The sequence below is a fragment of the Ciconia boyciana genome, chromosome 8 (assembly GCF_034638445.1).
Source record: "Ciconia boyciana chromosome 8, ASM3463844v1, whole genome shotgun sequence".
NCBI classification, from domain to species: Eukaryota; Metazoa; Chordata; class Aves; order Ciconiiformes; family Ciconiidae; genus Ciconia; species Ciconia boyciana.
Genome location: NC_132941.1, coordinates 37,289,572 through 37,302,846, shown reverse-complemented (window position 1 = coordinate 37,302,846; position 13,275 = coordinate 37,289,572). Strand labels below are relative to the sequence as shown.

At 37.3% G+C, this 13,275-nt stretch overlaps 1 protein-coding gene across 8 annotated transcripts in view; it reads left to right on the top strand.

Annotated features, from left to right (window-relative positions):
- NRG3 (neuregulin 3) overlaps positions 1-13,275 on the top strand; it is a 426,542-nt gene that overhangs the window by 99,159 nt on the left and 314,108 nt on the right. The gene's annotated exons all lie outside the window — the stretch shown is intronic.

Here is a 13,275-nt window from a genome sequence, read left to right as displayed (position 1 = left end):
TTAAAATATTCTCCTGTTTTTGAGAGTTGAATACAAGAACTTCAAATTTATTCATTACAGACACAGATGAATGTGAATCCATTGACTCTGGGCAGAAAAAAATTCTGTGATTTAAAATGTTGTTATGGGTATGCAGATGTTCTCTCTTCCTGTGCTGTTAGAATGGTATGTTTACTAGCTGTACAACTTCATGTACACAGCTATCAACAATGTGTTGCATATGGATATTGCAAGAGTGTAGGTTCTTATTTCTCCCTCCTTCTAACTGGGGAGCAGAGTGGTGTCTCAGATCAGAAAAGGTTTGAAAACCTTACCTTGCCTATTAGGACTACTGGGTCCGTATATTTAGTGCATCCTAAACATCACTGCATCCATACTTAGCTGCAGCTCATTCTTTTAAACCATTATTATGACAAAGATGCTTACATTCATAAACTTTTATTTCCAGGTTATATTTCTGTTCCCAGAAATTATATTTCTGTGTGTATTACATCTCGGTGTTTCCAGATTTTAGGTAAAGTTAGTGTATGAAGCAAATGTTGTACTTTGCATCTACTATTTTGTTAAATAGTCCATATTTTTATAAAGAACAACATAACTTGTTTAACATTCTCGTCTTCTGACATGAATGGGCTTTCTTTGTTCTTACATGATAGAAAAATCGTTCAAAAAACTAATATTATAACACTGAAATGTGACATTAGCCATTTTAGTGCTTACCTAACATTTTCCTATTTTTTATCAGGAGGTCCATGTAAACACCAAGAGCTGGGAAATAGTTTCTGAAAAGCATGGCTGTGTTTGTTTATTTTGTCAGAAGTGACAAAAAATATTGCCTGAACTTTCTCAAAACAGCAATTGCAAAATTTGATTCCTCAGAGAACAAAACATCCATTTAATATATTACTGCATTTTCAGCAGGACTTTGTGCTTCCAGATTAATTTACATTTTAAATTGCCCTGAAAGCATTAATTTACTGAGCTAACATGGGAAGTACAGACGAAAGAGCCATTTAGTTTATAAATGGTACCATCTCGTTTCAATGTAGGAATGCTTAATGGCTTTAAAATATATAAAGACTAATTGTCCTACAGATTTTGTAACCAGTCATGTTAGTAATGTTCAGTTGTACTATTTGCAACATTAACTGTTATGTACATGATAAACATGGGGCAGCCATATAAGTAACACTAACGACTTTGAATGAAATCAGCCCAGCTGAAAACTGCTGTGCCAAATTTAGTCAACTCATATTAAAAAATGGTCAAATATTAGAACAGCTATGAAGAACAAATTCATTGCAATGCTTGTATGTATGTTTAAAGTCTGAAAATATGAACATCAATTTGAAATTTTTATTAGTTTTTGAAGGTTGAATTACAGCTACAGCCAAGATGTTAGTGTACATTTCTGAAGTATAATTTTCTGGAATTCTGGTGCAACTTAAGTAAATTTGAGTACATAAATAAATGAATCCCAAATGATGATGATAGTTTGCTTACATACTAATACCTTTGCTCCTCGTTACTTTACTTCCTTCTCCCATCTCTGTTGTGCACTTTTAGTGTATGAAATATTTGCTTATGTAACTTGAATGAAATATTGCTCCATGTAACTTTTTTGAGGGGCAGCACACAAATAATCATTAATTGTTGGATCTTATTAATCATCAAGGCAAAGAGTAGAAGAATAAAAATGAAATCCCTTACTCCAGCAAACTCAGTGGCAGAATTTCCTGTAAGAAACTCACAAGTTTACAGAGCCTAACAGACTCGTTACTACGGCAGTATCTTGAAGTCCTCATATCTTTATTTTTTATTTTTTATACTGGTTTTGCTTGTGCTTCCAACCATCTCTGTCCTATGGTGGGTAGTACGATCTGGTGATTTGAACTGGGAAGCAGGAAGCAAGTTCTTTTGTAGACTGCCAAAAACGTCCTTTACTGGAACTTTAAAAATGAATTCCTCCTATTTTTTAAAGGATTGAAGGGTGTAATAGCATTAAAATCCCCAGATATCATACTCTGTAAAATACATGATACACAGTGAGAAAAAAAAAGTCATTCTGTAAACATACTTGAAGATAGTATGATTTCTGAGACCAGGCAGGTCAGAACACTAATGTGAAGGCTCAGGAATGGTTTTATCTTTTTTTCCTTTCATATGCAAACCCAACAAAACATTATTGTGCATTTGCAGCTTTGGTATTCTGAAAATATGGAAAATAATGAGATAGGCCATTTTACCCTTAAAACCACCAGTAATTTTTACAGAATCTCATGAGTCTTGAGGAAGCCTCCACCAAAGGGTTCTGTGCTGCTCCTTTTAATAACCTGAGCATGATGGAGACTTTTTTTCACCCCACCTCTATCTGGCGGGGCTTGAGTTTGGGGCTCTGAAAGCTGAAGTTAAATGAAAGCTGTTTTGTATTACAGGGTAGTCCACATTTTGCTCTGGTCCCTCTCTGTCATGTCTCAGATCATAAAGATTGCTTATGCCAAAACTTGTATTTAAACGAGATGCTTCTGTCTGCAGCAAGGAATCTCTCCTTGAATATACAACTGGCTTCATGCGTTTGGTTGGAGGCTTTTCTACTTTGACGGATAAACTGTGTATGAAAATTTTGCTAAAAAATTGATGCAAGTGCAAGTAAATATGATATAAAGCTGTATGTTGTTAAGAAACATTGCAGTTACGTGCAATGCCTCTTTCCCATGGAAGAAGTTACTATGAGGCTGGCCTTTTTTATGCTAATTTCTAGAGTGCTCTGTGGGAGTGGTTTTTTTAAATTAATCCATAACAGAGCAGATGTCAGAGCTATGCTCAGCCATTAATAAAATCTTCTGGGAGAAGAGGCAGGTTTTGTAACGAACTTTTGGATGGCAATCTCCATCATGTCAGAAAATCTAAGTGAGATTTGGGTTTAAGCTGTTTTCTTTGGACAAATATTTGTATATAAATTAACCCCCCCCCCCCCCCCCCCCATATTTATAAAAATAACATGATGATTTGTTTGAATTTCATGTTGGTTTATCTGCAGGTAAAAATCTTTTAATCCTGCTTGTTTCTCATGAGCAAGATATCTCAAATATATAATTTATATTTATGGGTATGAATACAGAGGCAAGGAATAGATTAACTTTGTTAACTGATTAATGAAGAGAAAAAGAAATGATGCCCATAGGTACATATATTCGCTTTGAAATTTGTCCCCAGCTTCATGGATGTAGTGGACTTGTATGATCTAAAATGTAAGCTTATATTTAAATTGTTTGTTTTGATGAAAATGTTTTAGGTATTTGTAAAACTGTGTACTAAATCATCCACAGTTGTGGCTAAATGTATTATTTTTATTTATTTATACCATTTTTTAATTTATTGACTTTATTTATTTGCTGTGAGTGTATCCCATGCAGCTAGTGTGGTTATCTCTAATCAGGAGTGCAGTAGATAGGAAATGGTAAGAACTGCTCTGTTCTCCCCAGCCACAATGAGGATGATGTTGTGTAAAATAACCTGCCCTGAAGTGGCCAGCTACAGCAGACTCCCTGCATTACTCACAGGTATAATTAATCACTAAAGTAAGCAGATAGGTTCTTGCTGGTTCTTGTTTCCTCTGCTTTTGCTCTGAACGCGTCTTTTCTTCAGGGAGTTGTTTCTACATCCAAAATTTGCTGAAAGTACAATCGATCAGTGAGACTTACCAAAGTTGCTCCGTAGTTTCTTCTCCAGGATGTCTAGTGAGATGAAGGTTTTAATATAAACCCATTTTAGTTTTTGGCGAAAGAGGGCTGAGCATGTCTAATACCTTCTCCTCACAGAGACAGCTTTTCTTCCCTGCTTGGGTGTGTAAGGATATACCAAACCTCTATGAAAGAAGGCTTTGATGTGTCTCAATTAATCTCATTAATAAATATTATTATGCAGATATATTATGTTTTCTTCCTGTTTGCACTATAACTGCAATGTGTAACCTTGAAGGATAAGTCACTTATTCAAAATTAAAATCCTTGTCTTCATGATGAAAGGATTTTCTCCTCCGCACCTTGATAGCCAGTGCTTTAGTCTCAGTAGATTACTGACCTTGCCACCCAGCTGTGCTAGTGGTGTGTTTACATATTTGAACATTTGTAGAGGGAGGCCTGCTAATACATGTTGCCAAAGCAGCCCCGATGAAGTTGTTGATGATCTTTATTACCTCTCTGACTTATGGCCGAGCTGCTGACCAGCCTCAGCTGTGCCTTGGGAGCAGCCCTGCAAGGGCTGCCGGCTGCCCTGGGGGCTGTGCAGAGAGAGACTGAGAACACCTGGGTGCAGGGCAGGGTGGCAGCCCCGCTGCTGACCTGTCTTTGTAGGAGACCTGCTGGGGAAAGAGGGGGGGCTTTTGGCTTCTCTAAGGAAAAATTAAAACTTGGATGACTAAGGGTGTTGGTGGCCTGGAGCCTTGACCTAGGGAAAGGTTCAGGATAGGCAATGTGACTTGTGGATTTGGAGACATCTTTCACCCTCGGAGTGATGAACTTGCCAATTTAAAAATATGTATGAGATCACTGATGGTGTTAGAGCTGCTGTAGCAGCCCTGGCAGAAGCTTACGTTGAAATCTGAGCATGAAAGAAGAGCAGCCTGTGGATCCTGTTGTAAGTAAGGGTTATTTTGTGTTGTGGTATTGTCATTTATTCTCTTGTTATAGCTGTGCTCATGCAGTGACCCACAGGCTACATTTTATGACACTTTATTTGTCCTTCAGCTTTCTTTCTTTGCAGATCTTTTATGCTGAAATGAGGTCTGGATGAATTGTTGTGGTAATGGCAGTAGGTGCTGATTCCTCATACGTAATGTGGTAAATGTGAATATGGTCCTGTGCCTGAAGGGGGTTACAGCGCAAGAGAGATGATAGCAGGAAAAAGCAAGTATTTGGTGCAAGTCATGTAATCCACTGCCATTTAAAACCTGTGGATTGTCCCAGAAACAAACGGTAGTCCCTGGCAGTAGCAGTAAGGAGCGAACTTACCGTGGGTATCCGTGTGCTGTGTCTGAGTAGAGGAAGCTGCTACCTCTGGCTTTGCTACTGATGCTTTAAGTATAATGAAGACTGATGGTTGTGTTCTGCCTTCTTACTAGTCCCGTTGCTCTCGTGTTACATGCCTGTGGCAGACAACTTGTTAAAATGTCAAACATGACTGAAGGTATGGTGCACAGCTACTGCAGAGTTACTTTTGAAAGCAGGTTAGGAAAATTCGGGACCTAGTATGTCCTGCTGGGTGGTGGTGTAGAAGGTTTATTGTAACTTGTGTAACATCAGCTAAATGCAGCTCATGAGATCACTAACACTGAATTATTCTCATGATGCTGGGTAAATATTGATGTTTGTAAAATATAGAAACTAGTGGGTGTTGATATGTGTAAAACCTAGTAAACTGCTAGGAAAGTATTTTAATCTCTTTATTGTGTTGATTTCTTCATAATTATTAAAAAATTACCATAGTACCTCTCTTCACAGTATCTAAAGTGGTGAAGAGATTTACTGTACAGAGCCTGAATCTATATGTGTTATTGGTGAAAGATATGCAGCTGCTTTAACTTCCATGGACAAGAGTCTTCTATCTCTGGGACTCTCGCTCTAACTTCTGCCCAGCCACAGTGTGCTTCAATTTAAATATGATCTGTGAATGCAGAGATGTGTGTCCACTGTCGCCTTATGTGATCAGAAGCATACGTACCACCTTCTGTGGCTATGGATAAAGCTGTTCGCTTCCTGATTCAGTATAGCTTTGTAGCACATTGGAAAGGTAACTTTACATAATTCACGTGAAGAGGAAACTCTCTTGTGTGTGGATCAGGGATACAATTTTGTCAGCTGGTACCTGGAAGTCAGGGAAAAGAAGTAAATGGAAAGGCTTGGATCAAGCTTGCAAATTAAGGGCTAGTTTTTGAGCTAATGTACAACCCTCAGCTAAGGTACTTGGATTGGAGTAGTGCTGGAAAACAGAGATAGATGTTTTATATTTGAGCTGCCGCTTATTCTCTGCTGCTTTTTCTGAGTTTTAAAAATGGCCGTTTCTACACAAAGAACTGTGTAACAGGGATACAATCATGTTTTCAGTGGAATTGAATGCTAGAGAAAAGCTATCCTTTGTACAAAGCCAGTGAGGTTCCAAAGTTTTTTGGTTTTAGAGAGAAAAGAAAATGTGTTTAGATTTCCCTATAAGAAGTTTATGTCCTTCCATTTTTCTTCTGAAAGCAACTTGTTCAGATGTGAAATTTTCTCAGGTATGCTTTTAATGCAAAGCAGAACAAATTACCCATGCTTGTAGAGAAAAATATAAGGCTCAACCAAGTTATTTGGTCATGTTTCTTTTTCTACATCGTCAGAGTGTGAATTTAAAATTTATTTTGCTTAACTGACAACTTACATCCAGAAAAGCTTTTGTAATACAAGATGCACTCTGCTAGGTGATTCAAGATTTGCTCTACTATGAATAGTCTACCATAAAAATACGCATGACTTGAGGGATGAAGCAGAAAAATTGATCAAGAAGATGTTTTTATAGATGTTCTTTGTAAACTCTATTTTTGAAAACACTTCTTTGAAAACATTTACACTTCATGTAAAAGCTTCTAAATTAATGAGAAAATCCTGAAACATGGGTTATACAATGCTACACTAATGTTCATGTTTTGTGAAAGTAGATTTTACAAACTGAATTTCTCTGTCGTCCCGTGTGTCGTCCCGTCCCCCCCCGCCCCCCCAGCACTCTTAACTCATATGTGATACCTGAGAAGTCAGGGAAAATGAGTAATTGGAAAGGTTATAGAGGATCAAACTTGCAAATTAAGAGCTAGTTTATGATGTAAGGTACAATCTTCAGCAAAGGTAGTTAAAACAGAGTAATCCTGGGAAACAATTGGAGAAAAATATTTCTGAGTTGCAATTTCTTCTCTTCTTGTTTCATTTGAGGTTGGCTAAATCAAATTACTGCTGGGAATATATTGTGGAGCCTCTCCTACCAGAAAAGGACTTTATAAGCTCTGCTTTTGTTGCCTGCTCTGCAGTGACAGAAAACTACTGGTATTTATGTGGAAAACTACTTATGTGGAAAAATACCATAGTAGAAAACTACTATGGTATTTCCTTTCCTGGGATTCAAAGTTTACATATGAAATGCAGATGTATAGTGATTTCCCCCCCCCATATTTGGACGAGTAGAAAAATAGTTTGCTAGCTGGTTTTGGGGAGATTTTGGGGATCAGGCAAGGACAGAGAGCATGAATGAAAAGCATGGGTGTTATCTGAAGTTTGGAGTTTTTCAAACAGTGTAAGCTTATGAAATGCAAACACAGATTAAACTTAATCTTCCCTGTTTTTATGAGTATTTAAAATTGGTTAACTCTACAGCATATATTTAAGTAATATGAAGAAATAAAATCCCTCCTAGAGAGCAAAGATAATAACCAAATGAATGTGTCTAATATCCTGCATAGTGTTCGGTATATCACCATTGGACAGAAATGGATGCCTTAAGAACCCATCTTGTCTGGCCCATGCTTCCCTAGATCTCACAGACCTGTCTTGTAAACGCTAATTAAAACTACATTGCAATAAAGAGAAACATTGCAATAAAGAGATGTGATTCACTGCTAACAAGTACCTGTTAACGTTATTTCTTGTTTATGATGGAGAGATTTAATCATCATCTAATGTACTATCTGTGCTATTGAGCCCATCCTGTAGGAGGAATGCCTGTCTTTGGACATGATGAGGAACTAGCAGTTAACTTGATACTAACATGCACTTTTCCTGAAAATGGGTACCATTTAACTTGGTTCTAGAGACGTTTTCAGACCAAGTTGCTGTATGTAGATTGCGTGTCAATACTGATATAGATTGAAATCTGAGATACAGCCTTTATGAAATGAGTGACGTTCTCTAGCACTTGGCCTGTGCTTAAGTGGCGGTTCAGATTAGAGTGACTTTCCAGAGATGATTTTCTTCATTAGTAACCATCTGGTAACCATCACTTACCAGAGATGGTTTTCTCTGGTAAGTAGAGGACAAGTGAACTGCTTACGTGACATCTTAGACACAAGGGTGCAGGTGAGAAAAGTCATCCAACTTTGTCTTGCATTAATTAAAAAGAACGTGCAATGGCTAATGTCACTGAAAAGAAGCATCATTTTTTTGGAGCTGTCAATAGCATATAAGTAGAACAAGTCAGGCTTTTTGTTTAAAATTAATTTTTCATCAAAACAGTTTGGAACTTGACTCATGCTGCTGAAGTTTATGTACATACTCTCTGTACCCTCATCCAGAGTTCAGCTGTTTTTGCCATATGTGTTTCTGAGCTTCATATATGCACCTGTGCTTTCCTTGTTTAAAATAATCCTTCCTTTATTTAAAATAGGCATAAAAGAACCCCGAAGTGTTTATGAGAATATATATATGCATATGTGGATGTAAATGGCCTGTTACAAGGGACTGTAGAAGATAAAGCAGCTTTTTGTTCCGATCCTAAAGAAGGAAGACAATATAGTGCTGGATGAAGTAAATGGGTAGTCTCTAAATGTTCACATTTTGTAATTATACAGTTGAGATATGTCAGCATCAACACCTCTGACAGTTAATATTCCCAGTTCAAAACATCTTTCTTAGATAGCAAAAATCAAATCATAAGTTTGGCTATTGACTTCTGTAATCCAGGTTTTCAGTATTCTTTTCAACTTAAACTTCCCAGACTGTGATTTTGCTGTTCTCTTCTAGCTGTTGCTATCACAACTGTAACAATTATCATGTAGCTGTTGTAATATCGCGTGCAGCATGTTTAGGCTATGTTTCTGCAACAGGAAATTAACGTGGGCAAAAGTAATTGGGCTGAAGTCAGTTACTCAACAGTGTATCTTGTATGTTTTCTATTAAAAGCTGTGACTATCTGGCTTCAGAAGTCAATGAATATTGTAAGCACTTTAATTCTGTCTGTAATTGGAACTACATGGGAATTTATTCCTAGCCTCTAAATACAGAATATAGCTGCTTATAACATCCAGGTGGACTTGGCAACTTAAGTCCTTTTAATTTTGCAAGAACTTTTAATTTTATGGGAGTTTATCTTTAACAACTGTAGCTCAGTTTGCCTGCAACTCGTTTTAACAGTCTTGCGTCTTGCTAATAAACGTGTTGACTGGCTGTTCCATTAGTTACCAAGTTGCATATTTAGAAAAAGCTACAGAAAGACTGTAAGAAGGGTAAAGGAATTTTCCGAGTCTTGTTCACAACCGGTTGGCTGATAGTAAGTGATCACATGTAATAGGTGAACCATCAGTCATCGTGACAGTAAACTAAACTTAGAAAGTCTGTTTATGGCAGATATTTGTGCCATAGAAAATAGTGATACTAAAAATATAATCACAGTTCAGTCACAAAAACATAAAAATCTAAGACAATGTGATCTTAAATCAAGGAAATAACCAAGCAGTGGTACAGAATGTGTGCTTTGGGATTTTGCTTGATTTTAGTTCTGAGAGTTCTGCCTTTCTACTCCTGAAACCAAAGTTCTTGTGCAATCTTTCAAACACCACCAGCTATGCTGTTCGGTATTTCTGCTAGTCACAATTTTTTTCCTCAAGTATTATTCCCATTGATAAATCTAGTCCAAGAGAAAAGGTAGGACACTGGCTCATGGAAGCATATTAGTGTTTTTAGGGGCTATATGCCAGCTAAGACAAATGGGAATTTTTATTCAGCATATTCAGAAATTGTCTTATTAAATATGCCAAGTCTTGTTGTAGTACCCACTGTTATTGATTTTATAAACCCAAGACCAATCTCTTTTTCAGTAATAAGTGAGGAGGTAACAGGGGTAACATTTTTGCTTGTAGATTCTTCATCCTGTGAGCAGTAATGATTGAATAGTTAACATATATATATGTTTTTTTCTTTTAAGGGGTTTAGTGGTTTAATGTATGACTTTTCTTTACAGGGCTGCATCTTATTTCTTAATTGAAAAAATGTGCTTATAACTAATATAGATGCTTGAATCATTGATTTCAGTTTCATAGCTCAGTCCTCATTTCAACTATCACAACTATTTATTAGCTTTAATCTTTTTCCATAAATACTCATTTTTAAAGACCAGTTCTATACTTAAAACATTTATATAAAAATTACAGCAGTATTTTATGTGTAAGCATTACAAAATATTGTTAGTAAAAGCAAATGAAACCTGAAATCTTGCCTTCTGTAGCTGCCATTACTATTTAACAAATGCACAGCTTTACAGTCAACTGTTCTTAATGAAACCTGATACTTGTCTTTTTCCGATATACAGCATCATTCAATGTACATAGAAAGGCAACACCTTAATCATTTTTAGCCATAAATTTTTAATAGATTTTAACTAACTGGGAGAGGGGGAGGGAGAAGACAGGCTGGTGAAGGAAGATTGTGAGTGAAGTGTGGAAGGATACTCTTGTATAAGTTCTGACTGCATGATACTATAGTGAAGAGAAGTAGACTGGAACCAAAGGCAAAAATATTAAGCATTTCTGGGCAATGCCTAATTTGTTGTCTGCTTTCCATAGGAGACTTCAGGACCAAGTAAGCCAAGAACATTATTTGCTGTGTGGAATAGAAGTGCTGGAATGGTTAGGCCATACCCAATATAGTATTATTTTTCTATCTAAAATAATATGGCTTATGTAGCTGACTTCTGCTATAGCTGCTTTCATGCTATTTCTGTTGCCCATTTTTACGCCTCCTCTTGCAGGGCAGGGGTTCTGCTAAAGGAATGAACCACTGACAACCAAAACTCCAAGAAGACGTTCTTAAATCCTTAGGCTGCCATGCAGAGAAACTATCCAGTGTAAATTCTCTGTAGTTACTTGCTCTTGCTGTATTGCTTCTGGTACCGTGTCCTCGGCTGTGGATGATGGCACTCACCTCTTTTGAGCGTAATAGCTGAGTAGGTGTAGAATGTGCAGCAGTGGCAGATTCAAAGAGCATTTTCTGTAAAGCAGTGTAATAAAATATTTACACGATTTGATGTAATGAACTAGGCAATTATGTGTGACTTGTACTGTCTTTAGTTGGTTAGAATAGGCAGCCTGCAAGCATTTACAGAAGCTCCTTTAGCATAGTTTCAAAATCATGTTTTATGGAGCGAGAATACTGTTACCTTCTATATACGGTTTCATTTCATCACAGCGCTTATGATGGAGCACACAAATATTTACAGTCAAACTTTGCAAAAAAGGAGGTCAAGAATTTTATTAACACTTACAAATGAACTTATATAAGGATGTGTGCATCTTGAACCTGCCAGAGATGAGAGAACAGGTGGTGAGCTTCTCATTTTGGAAGGGTGTGGGCAATTTCATGTTCTCCAGGTATCTTTCAGCTGTCTTTCTGTGCTTTTGGTGTGAAACTGCAGGAACCTCTCACCTTCCCTGCTTAGCTGGCCACCTTTCTGGAAAGCCTGTGCTGCCTAGCTGTTAGAGCCTTGTCCACTTTCTTCTTGCAGCTTCTATGCTTGTATTATAAATGTGGGCGAGTACCAGCGTGTGCAGTGTTTCTTGGAGTACAATTGAACTGGCTGGTTTTCTGAGGTCAGGATAAGGTTTTTTTCTTTTCACAGATGTTACAAACCTAATTCTACTCTAGCATGTTACCCAGTCCTTCATTTATTAGGCAAAGGGGTGCAGATCTCAACCAATAGGCTATAATATGCTGCCTATTTTGTATTGGAAAATGAGAGAGAATTTGGTTCAACCCTGTAAGTCCAGAGATAGTGGTATAACAGTGTAAAGAGCAACTAACTAGTTCTGCTACAACTTTATTTTTGGCTGTGTAATAATACTACATACATTCACTTAGAAGTATTTTTCTGAACTAGGCAGAGGAAGGACCTTAAATGTTAGAACTGAGACTGCCAGTTCTGACGTGGACTTCTAATGTAAAATTGCCGAAATACTTTAATGTCCAAACTGCTCCGTTCCAAAATAAAATTGATTCATCTTTCATCAGTCTTTGTCTGTATCACTTTAATACTGTAATCTTCTCAAGGCAGACAGTAAAATGCTTTGATCTTCATGTTAGCCACTTGGCATTGCCTTCTGAAGTTACAATCAGCTGCCTTATTTGAAGAAGTTAATTGGGCTGCTGAATGCGGCTTCTTTTTGTGCAGAGAAATTTTACCTAAATGACTATTCTGCATTCTCTTCTCTCTCTGACTGTTTTTGATTCTGTATAGAAGGGATGTAGATGCAAGTATGTTTATTAAGAATATTGTGTCTAGCTTTATAAATGAAAATAGGAAAATGGCCTATCTACAACTCTTATAATTCCAGTAACCTGAGTTATAGTGTCATATTTTTCACTGTTCTAGAATGATCATGAAGTGTGACCACTGATCTGTTGAAGTATGTGCAATTAGTACTGCAGGGACATCTTAGTTGGAGTTTGATTCCTTTGACTGTTAAACTTTCCTCTGCACATCGATGCCTTTCTCTTCTGTGGTCTCACCTAATGGGAATAAAGCTGCCGAACAGTAGTCTGTGGGAATGTATATTAGGGAAGTGCTGGCCCGCGTTTAGACTCTTCAAATCCTTATTTGTGCTGCAGTCTGATCAGCTCAAACTGGGTGTCTTTAGTTATTTACCAGTTTGCGATGTATGGGTTTACAATTGAAAAGTGGGGAGCGGGGGCTGGTGGTGGACTGCTGTTGTATAATCATTTACGTGAACGAAAAAAGAAGTGAAATTCGTCTGTGAAACCACAGAAATTGGATCCACTGACATCTCCTTCTAGCCAATTTGAAATCCCCACTGTGGTTGAAAGAGTTGGTGGATGCTGCAAAAATAATGAGAAGTGTTTATAGAAATTTATTCCAGCTTTGATCCATGCTCTGGAAGAACTATGCACACCTTGAGGAAAATGTACTCTTTTCTTTTGATGTCTCATTGATTTTTAAATGAGAACCTGGAAATTAGCGGAGGAGCAAAACTTATTCTTCATAAAAGCAAGGAATGAGTAAATAGTGTTAACAACTTTAGACAATGAGGAGATACAGGCTGAAGGGAAGAGAAATTTGCTTTTTACTGTCTGCGTTTTTTTGTCTCTCACAATCTTATGCTTGTAATGTATGCAGAGCATTATCAGTGATGAGCAGATTCTTAACTTAAACCCCAAAGGGAGGCAAGAAATTATGAGTGCAGTGCATGAGAGATGCAGAATAGCTAAGTCATTTAGGGAACCTGCTAATTTCTAAGGGCTTTTGTAGTAA